Source organism: Pseudochaenichthys georgianus, chromosome 19 (assembly GCF_902827115.2).
Source record: "Pseudochaenichthys georgianus chromosome 19, fPseGeo1.2, whole genome shotgun sequence".
Taxonomy (NCBI): domain Eukaryota; kingdom Metazoa; phylum Chordata; class Actinopteri; order Perciformes; family Channichthyidae; genus Pseudochaenichthys; species Pseudochaenichthys georgianus.
This window is the reverse complement of record NC_047521.1, coordinates 7046870-7067232: the sequence shown is the minus strand read 5'-3', so window position 1 is coordinate 7067232 and position 20363 is coordinate 7046870. Positions and strand designations below refer to the sequence as shown.

Here is a 20363-nt window from a genome sequence, read left to right as displayed (position 1 = left end):
CATAAATACTAAAGTGTAAAACACAGCAAAACTATATTCATAAATGCAAGTGTAAAATAGTGTGGACAATTGTAAACATGGATGGAGACTAAAGTATCCACAACATAAAATAATATATTAAATATAACCTCAATCTTTCTTCTAGACATGTTAAAAGCTTGCTTGAATGGGTTATAGGTTTCTTTTGTTCTCTCGTCTTTGAAATATATAAGGAATGTGTTGTTTGAGTCTAGTAGAACGAGGGTATTACAATTGAGCAATTTCTACATGTATTATGTATTTATCATGTATTCTTAATACCATTACAAAATAAACATGTAATAATGTTTTAGAGGAGGACCTCAAGCTAGCAAACTCAATTTCTTGCTTTAAATCTCTTAAAAGTAAGGGGCTTTTTCCTAACTGATGGTGTTTGTTATTGCTTTATAAATTCATGTATGTTTATGATTTTTTTATGTTGGGTGCCATTCATTATCAACAAGAGATAAGATAAGTCAAAGAAGTACTTTATTGATGGCAGTATAAAAATACAAACGTTGTATCAAAAAGGCATGCCATTAAACAATACAAATAAAAACTGTAAAACTGTATTGCAGCCAGCATAAATATACATGGAATTGTAAATATAAAATGAACATTTTAAAGAAAATAAATAAACAAGGAAGTACAAATGTTGCATTTAAAAATTAACTAGATAAAAAATATATAATATGTACAATAACTATTAAGGTTTTTTGAAGTATCAGGGAGGAGACGGGCCACGTCGGCTGCCCAGTCATGGTGCCGTTCCTGCTGGGCCCGATCCTCTCCTCCTCGTTTCCTCTTGCCTGGGTAAGATAAGATAAGATAATAATTAGCAATAAGGAAAACACACAGGACAGGTACAGGTCACACAAGGATATAAGAATAACATGTATAAACAGAACAACAGTAAGGTGAACTAAAGAAAGTTCTGGCCCTAGATGTTTACAATGATTGTGAAAGTGAATTACATTATGTCCAGCCTGTTGATAATGAATATAAATATATGTATATGATAGGATGTCACACACAACTGTACTAGCTGCTTACTAGCTAAGACTTTACTTGTAACAGAGCATTTCCACACAGTGATATAGCTTATTTTAATTACTGACGATGGATGATCCACGGTTTAAAAAAACAAAAAAACAATTCCAGTCGTTTTGCCATTTCTATTTCTTACCTAGAACCACACGCTGCGGTGTCGTGATGGCACTCGGTGTTGGTGGTTGAGTTGGTGTCGATTCTTCGGCTGGGGTCCGTTCTGGATTCACTGACGATGTGGACGGAACACTGCCATCACCCGTTGTTCGGGAATGTTCCTCCTCACGAGTCCCAATGTAATCATCTAGAACAGCAAAATGACTTGTTAATTCCACAAACTACTGCAGCACAATACTAAATAGCAACAACAACTATAGAAAAGAAAAACTGAACGTAAACAATGGCACATATGGTGTTAGCAAACAATAGCTCTAGCTAAGGCTATCTGCCTAGGCTATCTGCCTTAGCTAGCTATGTAGCTCTTCGGGGCTCCATAAAAGCATGGGTTGTCGAACATTAATGTAAGGATAAAATAGACTTCTTTGTTAGAAGTGAGCGTACCTTGCAGGGACTCCAGTAAAGCCGTTGCCGTTTTCCCTACATCGCAGGAAAGTCCTCGAAAATCCGCGCTCGGACATCTGTGCAGAGACATCCTGGAACACTTTCACATTTCGCGTTGTTCCGTCGAGCTCCCGCTGGATTTTATCATCCCCAATGAGATGTAGGAACGTCGTCACCTCCTCGGTCGACCACGGTGTGCTTTTCTTCGACGTTGCCATTTTTGTAGCTCCTCCGTTTACAAAATGCTGCAAGCTTGCTTCTTGATATATATGTGACGCGAGGGATGATCTCGCGCGCGATCTTGTGACGATTCTCTCTGACCAATCAGCAGTCGAGTGTTGACGTCACAGCCCTGGCCTGGTCTGATAGAACCACGATTTTATGGGGCCGGAAAAAGAGAGAAAAAGTACCCGCTAGCCGGTACTAGGCTATATGGAAATGCCACCAAAAACTGGCCTGGCCGCTTGAGGACGGTCCAGGACGCTTAAACGGGGCTACCCGCTGCAGTGGAAATGCGCCATTACAGGCCTGGCATATGTACTACAGCGTCTCCAGCGCTTTCGAGCGGCAATGGCCGGCCGTGGCCCAACCTCTCATTCCCCTGATAGGTGGAGAATTGACCACTAAGCGGAGCACCCCTTTTGTGACGTGGAGAATAATTCAAATCTGGATCAGTCTGTATCAGATCCGTTACAGCCCCTTTTTTTTTGAGATTTGGGTATAGAGGAAAAGAGAGAGGGTTGTATTTTCTGACACTTGTGGCGCGTTTCCACTGCAGCGCGGAGCTCGCTTTAAGCTTGCCGAGCCGTGCGGGGCCCTTTTTTGGTTCGTTTACTTTCCACTTGGCCTAGTACCGGCTAGCGGGTCCTAATTCACAGTTTTTCTGGTCCCATAAAATCGTGGTTCTAGGGCCAGGAACAACCAGGCTGAGTCGGGCTGAGTATGCTAAACTAGAGAGAGAATCGCTGGCAAGGGGGCTACAACTACAACAAAATGAACATATTTGACCGTGATTTAATTGTAATACACGTTTCAAAATGATGCTGAAGTAACAACATACTGATACCGGTTAGTAAAAAACCATGAATTAATGCTTTGACAAGTCTGCAGACAGACGGCAGGCGAAAAACCTTTTGAAATGCGTGTTGTCTAAATGGACATTGGCTAAGCTAACGTTGTAAATGCTCCGACCGTCCACACTCACAACAACGGCCTATACAGACATAAATAAACCAGCGACTGTATTCACCATGATACAGACAGTCTGTGGTTTGTACTCGTTTAACTTTTGTCTAGTTTCGAGACAACAGATATGAGGAGCTGTGAGCTCTGAGGGCTAACGGCTGTGTTGTTTTTCTGGGGCTCTCATTGAAGATGACGTCACGGCTCCGCCCACACTGCGTTACTATAGATACTACCCCATTTCCTAAACTGTAATGGAAATGCGCCATAAAGTGAGCCAGTCTTAACGAGGCCTAGCCATACCGAGCAAGGCTGTGTAGTGGAAATGCGCCATTGGTGAGTTCCCTGACACACCGGGGACACATATTCATGTATAAAAGATGTACAAGAGTGCATTTGGCATGATAGGTCCCCTTTAAAGTATTTTTTAATGTTTAAATAAAGCCTTATTAGTTTGTCTGTTTTGCACATTGTTACGTTCCCTGGTAGATATAGGGGTACCAAGGGAAGTAGCGACACATAAGATAGCTGGACAAGAGAAAAAGGAGAGGAAACTCAATGCTGAAGGAGTTTAAGTGAGGTTTTAATAATAACATAAGTAAGGCGGCTCACCAGCCAAATTACAACACAAGTTTACAATAGACAGCACACCACTAGGCTGGGTCTTACACAGAGACACGCTGCACACATGCAGCCAGACGAGAAGGAGAGGAAGAAGGGGCCTCACTGCCGCCCTCCTCCGGTCCTATATGGAAGTCCTGATTGTCGATTAGGATCACCTGGGGAGAGGCTGCACCTGGGGACAATCAGAGGGAGAGAGGAAAACACACACACACCACCACACACACACTACGGCACGTAACACTTCCCCCCATAAAACACACCTTATACTGCTCACCAGCAGCCAACACCGGAGCAACACATGCAATACATGGAACACACACACCACTCACTGAACACAGATCCACATCGCTCTGAGCTAGGTCCACACCCACCGCTTCAGAGACGGAAACACCCACAGCACTGTCACAGACGGATGCAGAACTTAACTGCACCACACCACTCTGTCGCATCGCAACCGGGTGCCGGTCTTTTGGCTTTTCCAGAGCAGTTGCCACCTGCTCCTTCCGAGCTACACACTCTGCCTCTAGATGACCAGGATCAAGACAAAAGAAACACAATTTCTTTTTCTTGGGTCCTGGAAGAGAAGCAGAATGAGCCTGTGTGGCACGCCTGTTACGAGCTTTCCGGAAACCAAAACGATGAGGAGAATCGCTCTGAGCCAAAAGCTCAAGCCCTTCCTCATCCGCCATAGTGGTGGCCTGCTTTCGCTTCCAAGCTGCACAGTCTGCTATCATATGACCTGGGTCAAGACAAAAAAAACAAGCTCTGTCTATCCTGGGACCTAACAATGGAACACTGGCACAGGGAACATCATTATTAGGAGCTCTCCGATAAGTGTCCCGCTGAGGAGGGTCCCGCTGAAACAAAACGCTCCTGTGTATCAGCGCACTCTCGTCTGCCAGAGTGGCAGCCTGCTGAAGGGTAGTCACTCTCTGCTCATTGAGGTAGACTACCGTACGCTCCGGTACACAGTTTTTGAACTCCTCTACCAGCATCAGCTCACATACTGAAGCGATGTCATCCGCTTTACATGCTCTACACCACCTGTCAAAGAGGACTTTCTTCTCCCTCGCGAAGTCCACGTATGTTTGGCCAGCAGCTTTCTTCATGCCGCGAAAACCCTGCCTGTAGGCCTCAGGCACCAGCTTATATGCCCTGAGAATAGCACCTTTCACTTTGTCATACTCCAAACTATCCTCGACAGAAAGAGAAGAGCAAGCCGCTTGAGCCTTGCCGACTAGCTTGCACTGTACGAGTATGGCCCACACGTCTTCTGGCCAGAGCAGAGCAGCAGCAATGCGCTCAAATGCACTAAAGAACATCTCCACTTCCGACTCCAGAAAGACAGGGACTAGCTGAATGTTGCTACCAGCATCAAAAGCAGCAGCAGAACCTGAAGGTGTAACGGCAGAATCACCCACCACAGCTGCTTGGAGCTCTAGCTGACGCATCCGGACAGCAGTGTCTGCCTCCAACTTCCTGATCTCCAGCTCCTGCCTGAGCTGAAACTCTCGCTCACACTCACGCTCCTCCCTCTCACACTGGAGACGAGCCATACGCACTTTTACCCTGGCATCTAATTTAGACCCCATAGTAACGGCTACTTACAAATATTATTATTTATTTATTTACAAACTTCCCCAGATCCTGCCCACCAAACTTTACCTAACTATCTTCTGGAGCGTGCCGGGCTCGAGGCGACTTTAAAGGCAAACATCAGCGGCCAAAACCCTGAATCGCCTGCCCCCAACAGGGAATGAATCCCCACCCAGGATTACCCCGAAAATAAAAAAGGCAAAATAAAAAATGAGTGCCTGAAGGAAGGACTGATTCAGTCCAGCTAGACACTCCCCTGTCTAAACTGAGGAAGCTGTTCAACAGGAAGACACTTCACAGCCACTCTTACACCTATATACACTACTGCTCACCACCACACACAATATCAACACTAACCAACAACCAAATACTCACTCTTTGTCTCAAAGATTGGACGAGCCCCCATGTTACGTTCCCTGGTAGATATAGGGGTACCAAGGGAAGTAGCGACACATAAGATAGCTGGACAAGAGAAAAAGGAGAGGAAACTCAATGCTGAAGGAGTTTAAGTGAGGTTTTAATAATAACATAAGTAAGGCGGCTCACCAGCCAAATTACAACACAAGTTTACAATAGACAGCACACCACTAGGCTGGGTCTCACACAGAGACACGCTGCACACATGCAGCCAGACGAGAAGGAGAGGAAGAAGGGGCCTCACTGCCGCCCTCCTCCGGTCCTATATGGAAGTCCTGATTGTCGATTAGGATCACCTGGGGAGAGGCTGCACCTGGGGACAATCAGAGGGAGAGAGGAAAACACACACACACCACCACACACACACTACGGCACGTAACACACATCCTCCTGTTAATATCTTTGGACGTCCTGCACTAAACTGTATATCGTCCTGCATTGTACCATGAACCTGTATAGACCTGTAACAGTCAACGGCATGAGGAGTTGGAAAGGTAGTAAATAATATCTTTAAAAACTACAAAAAAATCCCTTTCTATCAGCTGTGCACCGTTATGGTGTAAATATAGCCTATCTACCAATTGGATCAAATATAAAAGTCAGCCGAATTAGTGTTGATACTGCAAGGAGACGTATTGTGTGAAAAGAATTGTAAGATGTTGTTTAATTGCTAATATATTTATGATCCACGTCACGTATTCAGTTTTGGTGGCATTTCTTACAGTTTGTCAAAAGGTCTTCTGATCAGGGCTCCATAAATAAATATCTACGGCAGATATGTAATATTTAATGCAGCCGAACCATGTATTACAATGCCGTTATGTGATGACTTCCAAAGAGAAAAGCAAGAACACTCGGAATAAAGTATTATTTTTATTTTTTTAAATGTTTTTCCGATTTCATATCATATAAACACCATATCCCGACATGCATTGCGGCTAAAACAATCGATCAAAACCTCTAAAAAAAGAAAGGTGTCTCTCAGAATCGAAAGAGAAAAACCTATGGGAAAAACACAAAAGTATTGTACACAATTTAAACCAATAAATGTCGTATAATTAACAAGGATAAACTGATGTTTTTTGGTTGATGAGTACTGCAGATATCACTGTTAAATCATTTGATCATTGGTTTTATTATGAAAACGTCGAGACTGGAAATACTGTTTTCAACCCGTAACTTCACATGGAGGCTGCCGCATACCTCAAATCATCTTCGTAATATCTATCAAATTATAGATCCTACATATCGACTGGACGTGGATTCTAAAAGTACAATATACACTTCTCGCTAGAAATCTAATCAAAAAGTGTTTTAATGGCCAAACTATCCTACAATTTAGGATTTTACAGAGAGGGTTAGTTGGGAATAAACGACCATCTGTAACGTTTGCATTCAACGGGAGTTCTAGAGGGCGAAAACCTTCAAACGTAATTATAGGACGTATTAAGCGCTTGAACAAACGACATATTTGGTCGTAATAAGGGCCTGAACAATCGGCCCATTTGGTCGTATGAGTTGGAGGACTTGTTGAATTTGACAGACTGAATTTGACCCTGTTGCAGACCTTTTTCACCTGAGCCTTAAAATTGAGTCTTGAATCAATTAATACCCCCAGGTATTTGTACTGTGAGACCACCTGTAGCCTCTCCCCGAACACAAACACATCTGGCTCAACGCTGGAGGACTTGGTTTTGGTGAAGAACATAGTTTTACTGATTTAGTTGCAGACAGCATTGCTCCAACCAAGCTGTTACATGAACCATCTTGTTCGTCAATTCATTAGCCACTTGTGTCAGACTGCCTCCGTGAACATAAATGACAGTATCATCAGCATACATTTGGATGTTTGTATCAGGACATATCGATGGTAAGTCGTTTATATACAATGAAAATAACAATGGACCCAGAATTGACCCTTGTGGGACACCTGTGGACAGCTGGAGTTTAGATGATTGATTATTGAGTATTCTGACATACTGAGAACGGTTGAACAAATATGATTCTATCCATTTAAGTGTTTGTGTGGAGAAGTTAATGCTGGATAGCTTAGATATGAGTTGTTTGTGATTAACAGTGTCAAAGGCCTTCTTTAAGTCGAGAAACACTGCTCCTACAACACCACTTTTGTCCATTTTGGATTTGATTTGTTCTGTGAAAAAACAGTTGGCTGTTTCTGTAGAGTATTTGGCCCTAAAGCCAAATTGCATTGGATGCAGAGAAAAAAGTTTTTCAACAACTTTTCATACTGTAGGAAGAGGCCCATTCACACTGCGGTACTTTTCCCACAAAGGTTCATGCGAACTTAGTTCATGCGAACTCTTTAGTTCGCATGAACCTTTGCAATCCGCCCAGCCAATCAGAAATATAGCTCTTTTCTCACAAAAGAGCCGCTCGAAAGTCCCTGTTCTCTAGCAGGGACTTTCGAGGGGGTAAAAAGGTTCGCATGAACTAATTTTAGTACCGGCTCTTTTTGGTGTGAACGCGATCATGAACTAAGTTCACATGAACCTTTGTAGGAAAAGTACCGCAGTGTGAATGCGCCTATTGATACTAATTTGCCTGTAGTTATTAGGCACATTCACACTGCGGTACTTATTATCCTCGCATTAGCATTATTAGCATTAGCCCAGCGCAGATACGCAGAGAGACTAACTTATGGCAACACAAAATAAAACATGGCAGCGGTGGAGATGAGGAGGTGTCGGCGTTCTGGCGATTTACTCGGAAGGCTTCAGTAGAAGCTGCTGGGACTCCCAGCATCTTCTACTGAAGCCAGTCCCCAACTCCGGGGACTTCCGGCCGGGGACTTTGGGCGGCAGTATACGCCGTGAAGTGGTTTGCGGCCTGCCAGTAAACCCAAAGCAGAAGAAGAAGAAGTGACGTCAGCGGCTTCATTTGCCTAATCCACCCCCAGGGACTTTTTCCGATGTGAACGCGATCTGTACTTAGTTCATGCGAACTAAAGAGTTTGCATGAACTAAGTTCGCATGAACCTTTGTGGGAAAAGTACCGCAGTGTGAATGCGCCTATCGGTAGACATTGGGTCTCCACCTTTGAAGATTGGGATAACTACAGCCGGCTTCCAAACATTTGGAAACATTCCTTGACAGAAAGAGCATTGACTTTGATCAAAAGCAAGTACCGGTCAAGGCTGCTGCCAGAGGATGATCTGCGTTTATTCCTGTCTACATTGCATCCCCGCATCATCCGCCTGTGCACATCAAAGACGCAGACTCATTGTTCCCACTAAAGTAGGGGTGAGTGTAATAAGGAGGCAAAGTTGACGTTCAGTATTGCCAGGAGCATATAAGGATTTATCCACGATGTTGAAAATGTAAACAAAAATATTTAAAACATAAAGATAAAAAGGTTTAAAAAAGGTATTGTTTAATGTTTTAAGGAGGTGACGCTACTCAACCAATCAAATCAAATACATGTCAACCGAGAGAAACAGTCGGAGTCATTTCAAATGGCGTGCTCAAAAAAGAGAAAGGTAGACAGCAAAAACAGAGCATTTAATGACATGTTCTCTTACTGGACCTCTTTGAAATGCAATTGATTACCCCTGCATTATAGCAACAACAACAACAACAACAACAACAACAACAACAACAACAACAATAATAATAATAATTGGGAGGGGGGGGGGGCGCAGATGTTCTTATCTCTGAGGGGAGGCTCACCTTCCCACACTTTGAAAACCCCTGCTCTAAAGCCACTCCCCCAAAATCATCCTCAAGAACATAAATATAGCAAACACGTCATAAATAACATAGAAAACATTGGTTATTGTAAATACTCACAGCTGTCAAGCTAGCAGTAAAATCCAGTGTGTGCATAACTCCGTCAATATAGCCTACAGTCCTGTACGGAAGAGGATTAGGGCCACATGAATATTTTTTTTGGGAGGATTTAAAAAAAAAACTTTAATCTCAGAATTCTGACTTTAATCTCAGAATTCTGACTTTTTTCTCAGAACACATTTTTTTATTTTTTTGGGAGAAAAAAGTCAGAATTCTGAGAAAAAAGTCAGAATCAGAATTCTGACTTCTGAATTCTGACTTTTTTTGGTGGTGTGTTCACAAACTACAACAAACTTGCATATTGACTACATTACATATTCTCCAGTTGCAGAACACAAACCTGACTTGACAGAAATGTAATTTGTTCATGTAATTCAAGACCTTTTAATACTGCTAAGATGTTTAAGGATTCAAACAAGAACAGTTGCATGCTTCATTGTTCTTATATGGAAACAGACAGTTGTAAAATACAATGTACTGTTTGCTCCCTCTTACTTTTTGTGTAAATTGTAAAATGATATGCCACCCAAGTGAATAACTTGTGTAAAAGCATGAATGTGGAGCTAACCCCTTATCTGACCATTGACTGGAATATAAAGTTGCAAAGCAAGTGCCTTGTTCAAAGCATACTTGTTTATTTAGAACATATTTTATACTAGTGTAAAAAGTAATTAAGACATAATCTTAAAATAATGCTTAAAATGTTTTATGATCAAATGTTTCCTCAGGTGTCACATTGCCTTGATTCCAAATGTCTTGTTAAAGTTTCAAGTGGTGGACTGGGTGGTTCTTCTAAACAAGTAGATACACATACACACTTTCCCTATACACATATGCGCACACACACACAACTCTCAGATGTGCATATAAACAGACTGAACCTGAACTTCTACCAGTTATCTTAGTTATGAGAAGTTATGATTACAATTGTTTGCTTTTTACTAAGATTGCAAGTATTGCTTTGATACTGAAAGACATTCTGAAGGTAAATTGTATTATGTCTCAACATCTGTTTTGCAGGCATTGTTGTGTGCAAGAAAACCTATCTTTTATGTTTGGATACTTTAATAATTGTTATTACAGGCAGATATTTGTTCCGTTTCTATATTTCACATCTTGTGGATCAACCAACAATTAAAAAAAAAAAGCAAAGCAAAAGGGCTGTAATTTTCCGGTCATCCTTGTGCGGAATTGCCTACTGCAATGTGTAAATCTCTCACTGAAGCTGGTTCTACAGTTACCGGTATTTCTGACTTTTTTCTCCCAAAGAATTTTTTTTTTTGTTCTGAGAAAAAAGTCAGAATTCTGAGATTAAAGTCAGAATTCTGAGAAAAAAGTCAGAATTCTGACTTTAAAGTCAGAATTCTGACTTTTTTCTCCCAAAAAAATAAATGTTTTGTTGTTTTTTAAAATCCTCCCAAAAAAAATATTCATGTGGCCCTAATCCTCTTCCGTAGTCCTGCAACAGGAACATTATACAATATTTATTTTTCATGTATTTTCATCCCGTTTGCTAGGAAGAAAAGACCAATTCAACGAATGAAACAATATTGTTTCTAAAAAACACATAATTCACTCTAACTTCAAGTACAGCGAGTTTAGTGTCCAGAGAAAACTCTGAACATGGCTCCACCAAACCCGACATTTGCAGACATCTAATCACAGTATAACTGAAAGCACCTGTGTGCGTCTGCAGTGGAGCCTTTTTGAATGGCACCATCTAGTGGTGACTTTTGATATAACGACAAGCCTGTAACCATTAGCATGACACATGTGTTTGTTTCATATGAAAACATAATTTTCTCCTTTTAATGTACAGGATAAACACACATTGAAGGTATTATGCATTCAAGATGCTGGCTCCATGTACAATTATCATTTCCTAATCCTGTCAGTGGAGTCAACATGGAATCCAGACCGAAACATTATGTAAGCTTTGCCACATATACAAACACACAGATACAAAGTGTTTCTGTATGTATTCCCTTCCAATGACATTCATGTGTAATCCTTGCATATTATTACATGTGAATGATTAATGTATTACTGAATGCACATAACCCTTGAAAATGTTGTTTATATGTTTTTATTGTGCAGTTTTCTTACTTCAAACATGTTATTTTACTCCATGGCACATACAGAATGGTGACTTACTATATATGGACTATTTCAAAGACTGCCATTGTCTGCAAACTCTGTTGCAACAGTTAAGAAAATGTTATGTGAGTGTGCGTTAGATAGCACTGTTATCTCTGGTTGCTCTGTGGCGTATTTAGTTTCACTGAAGTGTCCGTGCACTTGAGAGTATGGCTGTGCATGAATGTCCATTTTATGTTTGTAAAAGACTGTTTTTGTATCAAAAGATGTACCCACAATTATAATTATCTTTTATTAAAATAAAGTATTATTGTTACTTGTTTTGTGAGTGAATACATGTCGATAATACCAACCTGTGAAAAATAAACTTGACCTTTGCACCATTTATTTATCATTCTTTGTGAAAATGAGTGACACTGATGAATGATTAGTCCTTTGAATAAATAAAAACAACAGGCCTAAGGCCTATGGGAGGATGTGAGTGCAGCTGGCATACCGCCTGGCATCTGCTGTCCTTTAGAGTAAAAATACACTATGATGTTACACTATGATTTAAAGCAAGACACCAAAAGCAAAAACATTGATTTTTGATGCACTTCACGTACATTTAGTTTGGGCTGTTGTTCTTCCATAACATGCCTTCCGTTACTTCCGTAACATAATGACATCACTAAGTACGTAACAGTCGTTTTTCTATTGGCTAGCGCTCCAACACGTTGTAATTGATAGGCTAAGGCAGGGGTGCCCAACCTTTTTTGAACCGAGAGCTTCTTTTAAAGTTGCCAGTCTGCCGAGATCTACCAGTCCAAATAGAGAGGCGTAGCCATTACTGACAGCCTACTACCAAGTAAATACACACTACTTGTATAAAACTGACCTTTAATACTCCATAAAATACTGCAGATCCTTTGTCTCACCTCTTTCTAATCTACACACATACAAGTATTTAACTGAAGTTACACAACAGTGTTGTTGATACAGAGTTGGAGTTTATTCACACGTCACTACAGTGGGTAATGTCTTCAAGAAGCATTGAACAGTGCTGCCACACATGACACAGGGACAAAGAAAAGACTCTGAACCCTTTCTTTGCCATCATATACAAATAGTGTTGCTACAAAAGTATAAATGAGGCTTACTAATAAGACAACTCAGATATGAAGCTACACAGGAATCTTCTGCAACAGTGCAATAAAAAAGACAAAATTAATAGAATCAAACCCTTTTTGTTGCATTTTAGTCGAGTATAAAAATAAATGCCTTTTTAAAATAAGATGCAAGCAACACTCAGGGTTCATACACTTTTTCACCAATGATTTTCAATGACTTTTCCATGACTTCTCAATGACCTTTGCCTAATTTTCCATGACCAAACAAAAATTACCACTGAAAATGGTTTATTTGAACATGGAACAGGAAAATAAGGTCTGCATATGAAACATGTAGTGCCTATCTAAAACAAATCAAATAGTAGGCTTACTAGCTTCTACACGCTAAAGCAACTGTAGTCAGGGATGCAAAGTCATCAGGTATGAAAAAGGTGACAAGGATCCGAGCCCCGACCCCACGGAATATCGGCTTTAAAATGAGGAATAACAGAGGATGTTAGCAGTCAGAACAACTAAAGCAGCAGGTAATAACAGAAACGCCAAAGAGTCACATCTAATAGAAATATATAAAAGCATTTATTTTAATTGTGTAGCAGTCAGTTTATAATTCTGGCAGCACTGTTGAGCATTTTGAAAATGTATTGTCATGCCTCTGTGCAAGGCTGAGTCTTTCTATCTTTATAGCCACTGGTGGAGTTTATAAACTCAAGTACTATACGGGGGGTACAGTTTTGAGATACTTGTACTTTATTAAGTATTTCAATGTTTTGCTACTTTGTACTTCTACTCCACTACAGTTCAGAGGTACATGGTGTACTTCTACTCACTACAGTTCAGCGGTACATGGTGTACTTCGACTCAACTACAGTTCAGAGGTACATGGTGTACTTCGACTCCACTACAGTTCAGAGGTACATGGTGTACTTCTACTCACTACAGTTCAGAGGTACATGGTGTACTGCGACTCCACTACAGTTCAGAGGTACATGGTGTACTTCTACTCACTACAGCGTCACACAGATGCCTATCTTTATTTATTTATTTAATTGTGAATTTTTGAATGTCCATGTTTGTACTAGTGTTTTCCTTCTTACATTTTTGGTTTGGTTGAGCAGGGTATACTTGTACTTTTACTAGTACTTTATTAGAGATGTGTCTGTTGTTTGTGTTTGTTTTTAGTGTCAGGATGGAACCCTTGTCTTTTTCTCTGCAAAAAGAATCTACCTACGGGTACAAATAAATAACCTGAACCTGAACCTGAAGGTACATGGTGTACTTCTACTCACTACAGTTCAGAGGTACATGGTGTACTTCGACTCCACTACAGTTCAGAGGTACATGGTGTACTTCTACTCACTACAGTTCAGAGGTACATGGTGTACTTCTACTCACTACAGTTCAGAGGTACATGGTGTACTTCTACTCACTACAGTTCAGAGGTACATGGTGTACTTCGACTCCACTACATGTATTTAATACATTTAGTTACTTCACAGATCTGGATGAATGATGTGAAATCTAATCAAGTGTTAAATCAGACTTTAGTTCCACCTGGAGTAAATCCACAAGCTACCCTGCAGTATACAAAGTCATTCAAACTAGCTGCACCTTCACCAGCTTTGAGAACACTTTCATGATCAATCATTATAAAACATATCATATATATTATTCTGAAATGGACCAATCTGCACAACGACTACTTTTACTGTCGCTACTTTCACTATATTTTGATGAGAATACTTTTCTACTTTTACTTGAGGAACATTTTGAATGCATGACATTTACTGAAACAGAGTATTCCTACACTCTGGTACTTCTACTTTTACTCAAGTACAAGATCTGAGTACTTCTACTTTTAATCAAGTACAAGATCTATACTTATACCACCTCTGTTTATAGCCTATGAAAAAAATATATTAGAAAACGAAGGCTAAAGTTAACGTTAGCAGATAGTGACAATGTAGCTAGCTAGCTCAACGATTCCTTAAATGATATTGCGACAGAAAAACGTTTCAGTTCACATCACGCTCTGCCGCTCTGCTCTGAACACCTGAACGGCCCGTTCTAACAGCTGTTCACCAGTGGTGCAGTCTGTGCCACAGTGACTCCGCACAGTTAACGAACACACCGTAGATAATGTAGCTGACCCTCATCCCGGAGCAGCAGAGTTCAGCCGACAGACAGGAAGACTCGAGCGCTTCATATATTAAAAAATAACACCATGCGCGTCATGATGGCACATAACAGCTCGCGACCGCAGATTATTTCAGCGATTAGATTAAATGTAAATTATATTTGACGCAACTTTAGTTACATTTCCATGACTTTTCCAAAACTTTGGGAAAAATATTGTTTTCCATAATTTTTCCAGGGCCTGGAATTTGCATTTTCAATTTCCATGACTTTTCCAGGTTTTCAATGACCGTACGAACCCTGAACACTAGTTTCTTAACCTGAATTGATAATAGACTATAATCAATTTAAGTTTGCATTCTCATACCATTTTGTACAATAATTATAATGAATAAATTCAAACAAATTAAAACGTACAGCTGATTAATAACGGTATCTAACTTGAGTTTTTATTATATCAAAAACCTGTTGAAATGCTACTGTTATTTTTACTGTCCCCCAAAAATCGTGTCGGCAGCCTCCAGGAAAGCTTCTTTCACAACTTCGCCATCTTTGAAAGACTTCATGTGTTTCGCAAGAACGTGACTGACACGATAAGATGCTATGGGAGCAGCCTTGTTCTTGTTGTTGGGCCTGCTGAAAATGGACTGCTGTGCATTTAGCTGTCCTTTCAGGCCCCTCACCTTTTGGGAGCGTAGGGCAGAATTAGGAGGGAATTCCGTCTCGTAGCGTTTGTGCACTGTTTTGAAATGCCGCTCCTAAATTACCCTTCTTCGATAAAGCCACACTCGCATTGCAGACGAGACAGATGGACTTTGAATTGGAATAGGCTCAAAAATGATCACCCTCCCACTCGGAGTGAAAATTATATATTTTGGGCTTTTTTGCTTCAGCCATAATTGCGGTCTTGTTTGTGTGCAGACTGTCACTCCTGTTGACACGGAGAACGTCAGCGAAATAGTGCCAACTGCCCAACAGCCACGCCCCCACACATGGGGTCACGCCCATAGATATATATATAAACACTAGATGGCTCATGGGAGATTTTCCAGCGTAGCTGACCGGCCGCCATCTTGCTACAGTTAACAGTTACTCTGATTCGCGTTATGGTAGCTGTTGTAAGGTGAGTGATCTGCACAAAAATACTCTTAACTCACTGAAATCTTGACTGATTTACAAACGGTTTGGTTTATTATAAACATGATTAGCATGGCTATGATACAGGATGCTTGGACATGTTGAAATTGCAGCTTTTCTTTGTGTATGTGGTTGTATTTATTAGCTGGCTAATAACAAGAGGCTGTGAGTGAGACCTAGTATTACAAAGTTCACCCAGCAACTTTACACCAGTGGGAGAGGCAGAACTGCTCTTTCTTTTCAACATAACTTAAGTTACACATGATTTCTTCCAAGTGGTTTGGCTTGTTAAAAACATCTTGCATTATGATACAGGAATTTGCTGGCTTTGTGTTTACAGAAGTACCTGACTATGCCGGACTTTTGTGCAGCCTACGGATGCTCCAATCGCCGCTGTCTGCAAACAAGAACCCGTGGGATCACCACATATGTTTGTTTGCTCAGTCTAATAAACCCATAACATGGTTGTGAAAGAATACCAAAGCTGAGGCTGGACGATGATTGATTGTTGGTGTGCCATGTGTCACCGTGTGTCTTATTGGTTTTGTGTTATACTGTATTTTATTGTGTGCAGCTGGTCCTTATCTCCAAGACACATTTAAAACAAATAACCTTGAAGTCCCATCTCTCCCCACCTGCTCCTGCTTCCTACATCCCCTCCACACCACACCAAGTTGTTCTTCTTAATAATAATAATAATACATTTATTTTGGGGGGCCGCCTTTCATAACACCCAAGGACACATAGGATAGTTTATGTTTAAATTGTTCCCTATATTGCATAGGGGCAATATATAGGGAACAATTTAAACAGTGGATTTTGTGATATATCAGCCGGGGTGATACAAGACAATGGACTACAGAAGGACACAAAAGGACACATGGTACAGTTTATATTATTCTTGGTCTTTTTTCAATAACACATTTCAACGGTTCTGGATTTGTTTACAAATCTAGAAACTAAATACCAAACTAGGATGATATGAAGATCTCATGTCAAAAATAATTGTGACAAATTAGACAGAACTGGCCTGTCTGTGAGCACATTTTATGTTGGTTTGGTTCTTCTGATAAAGGTGTGAATATCTAAATAATATACCAACATATGCTATCGTCATTAGTTGTGTCCCTGTTCTTAAAGCTAAGGCATTGCTAAATTAACAACTCTTGGCTTACAGAGTGGTAACATGAGACCGATTTTTATATATAAAATATAAATGTATTTTAATTTTATAATTTAATTTAAATATTAACAATATAATAAAATAAATGGAAATATATACACCGGCAAATATTTAATATAAATACCTTGTGTGTGTGTGTGTATAGCTATTGCTTTATCTGATTAATGTTATTTTCATGTGAAAGTCCATGATTATAAGTATGCAGTATCATAACTACATCTTTGATGTTTATAAAAAACCAAACCGTTTGAAAATTGGTTGAAAATTGAGCAAGCTATGGTTATTTAAATAGTAAACCATAATGTTATGAATGAGAGCACTGCCTGTAGCAAGATGGCGGCCAAGTGGCAACGTCGGTCTCCATTGGCCAGCAGCACGGGTGAGTCATCTAGTGTTTATATATATCTATGGTCACGCCGGCCAATCACAAAGCTTTGGTGTGTTCATGTGCATTATTCTGGCACGGGAAGATTATGTTATAGGACATTAACGATAAAACAGAATATTGTTGTTCTATTTTTAGACACATCTCGCGATCGACTGGGAATCTCCCCGCGATCGACCGGTCGATCGCCTGGTTGGGCACCCCTGGGCTAAGGGGTGGGACATCTTTAAGTGGTTGACCAATCACTACAAAGCCTGCCATCTTATCAATCAGAGCAGACTGGGCTCTGGTTTCAGACAGAGGGTGAAAAGAGGTGCTGCAGCACAGGCAGTATGAGACAAATAAAGAGCTTTTTGAACATGGAGACATGTCCCAGTAGAGACACAATACAAATATGAACCTGAGAATGAGCAGAATAGGACCCCTTTAACCTCTTCCATTCCGTGTAACACAAAAAAAAAATGGTCTTAATGAACTATGGAAAGTCTCTTGTTAGTTGAACTTCCCTCTGTAAAAACATGTCAACAAAAATTAAACTGTTGTTTATTTTACCTGTCCAATAACAGATTTATGTTCCATGTACAGCAATACAAAAAGAAAAACTGTTTTAATGAACCGTGGAAAGGTTCTTGGTGGTATCAATGTTTATTTATATAGCCCAATATCACAAATGTTACATTTGTCTCAGTGGTCTTCACAGTGTGTACAGAATATCAGTATGACAATACGACACCCTCTGTCCTTAGACCCTCCCATCGTACAAGGAAAAACTTCCGAAGAAAACCCAGTTTAAAGGGGAAAATGGGAGAAACCTCGGGGAGAGCAACAGAGGAGGGATCCCTCTCCCAGGACGGACAGACGTGCAATAGATGCCGTGTGTAAATTGAAAATATAATACATTTGCAACATAGGTAGTCCAAATGTTTGGAAATGCATGTGTGTATAATAGGAAGATGAATCCACGAGGATATCCATCCAGGACCGATGATCCAGGACCACAGCCACGACTCAAGATCCAGCGCTCGCGATCCAGGACACAGGACCGCAGGATCATCCATGACTCCGGATGCTAGCGTATATAGACACCAAAAAGAAAGACATTTGGGGAAGCTGGGTTAATCGGAACATGAGAGTACACAGGTATAGACAGAGAGAAGGAAGAAGTAAGATGTCCCCCGACAAACTAAGCCTATATCAGCAAAACTAGGGGCTGAATCTAATCAGCCCTAACTATAAGCTTTATCAAAAAGGAAGGTCTTAAGCGCACTCTTAAAAACGGATAGGGTGTCTGCCGCCCGAACACAAACTGGAAGCTGATTCCACAAATGTGGAGCCATTGTACTTTTAGAGATTCTAGGAACAACCAACAACCCTGCATTCTTGGAACGCAATGCCCTAGTAGGACATTAGGGTATAATGAGTTCTTTAAGGTAAGATGGCGCCTGCCCATTAAGGGCTTTGTAGGCGAGAAGAAGAATTTTAAATTCTATCCTGTGTTCTATGGGAGCCAGTGTAAGGCAGCCAGAACAGGAGTAATGTGGTCCCTTTTCCTAACTCTGGTTAGTACACAAGCCGCAGCATTTTGAATCAGCTGAAGCGACTTGACTGACTTCTTGGTACTCCCTGATAATAAAGAGTTACAATAATCCAGCCTAGAAGTAACAAATGCATGGACTAGTTTCTCTGCATCGTTTTGAGGCAAGATATGCCTGATTTTTGCAATGTTACGTAGATGGAACTGGGCGGTCCTTGAAATTGATTTTATGTGGGCGTTAAAGGATAAATCCTGATCAAATATAACACCAAGATTCCTTACAGTCTCACTGGAGGCCAAATTAATGCCATCCATAGTTAGTATATCTTTAGATAATAAAGTACAATAACTTCAGTTTTGGTCGTGTTTAACATCAAAAAGTTTAAGGTCATCCACGTTTTTAAGTCCTTAAGGCAGTCTTGAATTTTATTTAGATGATTAATTTCATCAGGCTTGATTGATAAATATAGTTGAGTATCATCCGCATAACAATGAACATTTACAGAATGATTCCTTATAATATTGCCTAACGGAAGCATATATAATGTGAACAAAATAGGTCCGAGCACTGAGCCCTGTGGCACTACATGGCTAACTTTGGTTTGCGTGGAAGATTCATCGTTAACACGTACAAACTGAGAGCGTTCAGATCGATAGGACCTAAACGAGCCTAAAGCAGTTCCCTGTATGCCAACTAAGTGCTCTAGTATTTGCAATAGGATATCATGGTCGATAGTATCAAATGCAGCACTGAGATCGAGCAAAACAAGAATAGAGACAAGTCCCCTGTCCGAGGCTATTAGAATGTCATTTGTGACTTTAACCAGAGCTGTCTCTGTGCTATGATGTGTTCTAAAGCCAGACTGAAAATCTTCAAATAAATCATTGTTTTTTAAGTAATCACACAACTGTTTTGCGACCGCTTTCTCAAGAATTTTTGAGAGGAACGGAAGATTAAAAATAGGTCTATAGTTGGCTAAAACCTCTGGATCGAGGTTGTGCTTTTTAAGAAGGGGTTTTATCACTGCTACTTTGAATGATTGTGGAACATAGCCTGATAATAAAGACATATTCATAATATTTAATAAAGAAGTGCTAATTAATGGAAAAACTTCCTTCAACAGCTTAGTTGGAATTGGGTCTAACATGCACGTTGATGGTTTAGAAGAGAGAATCATTGAATGTAATTGTTCAAGGTTTATGGCTGAAAAGCATTCTAGTTTACTATCTAGTGTAATATTAGAACTTACGTTTCCGGGAGCTGTTGATAACACTATACTGGTCAAAGGCAAGAGGTCATTAATTTTGTTTCTAAGAGTAACAATTTTATCGTTAAAAAAGCACATAAAATCATTACTACTGAGTGCTATGGGAATAGAAGGCTCAATGGAGCTGTGGCTCTCTGTCAGCCTGGCTACAGTGCTGAAAAGAAATCTTGCATTATTCTTATTCTCATCTATTAATGAAGAGTAGTAGGCTGCTCTCGCTTTACGCAGTGCTTTCTTATATTCATTGAGAGTAATATGCCAAATTA

At 40.4% G+C, this 20363-nt stretch overlaps 1 protein-coding gene and 1 long non-coding RNA gene across 2 annotated transcripts in view; one reads left to right on the top strand and one right to left on the bottom strand.

Annotated features, from left to right (window-relative positions):
- The window catches only part of ush1gb (Usher syndrome 1Gb (autosomal recessive)), a 30301-nt gene extending 13849 nt beyond the window's left edge, over nt 1-16452 (top strand). The window contains exon 4 of the mRNA XM_071206716.1: nt 16068-16452. The gene's annotated coding sequence lies outside the window, so the exon portion shown is untranslated. The remainder of the gene's footprint in view (nt 1-16067) is intronic.
- Nucleotides 600-1842, bottom strand: LOC139435843 (uncharacterized). Its single transcript, XR_011645052.1, has 3 exons — nt 1627-1842; nt 1205-1369; nt 600-827 (listed from the first exon to the last, which is right to left on the bottom strand). It is a non-coding gene; the product is annotated as an uncharacterized lncRNA (long non-coding RNA).
- Nucleotides 16453-20363: the final 3911 nt, after the last annotated feature.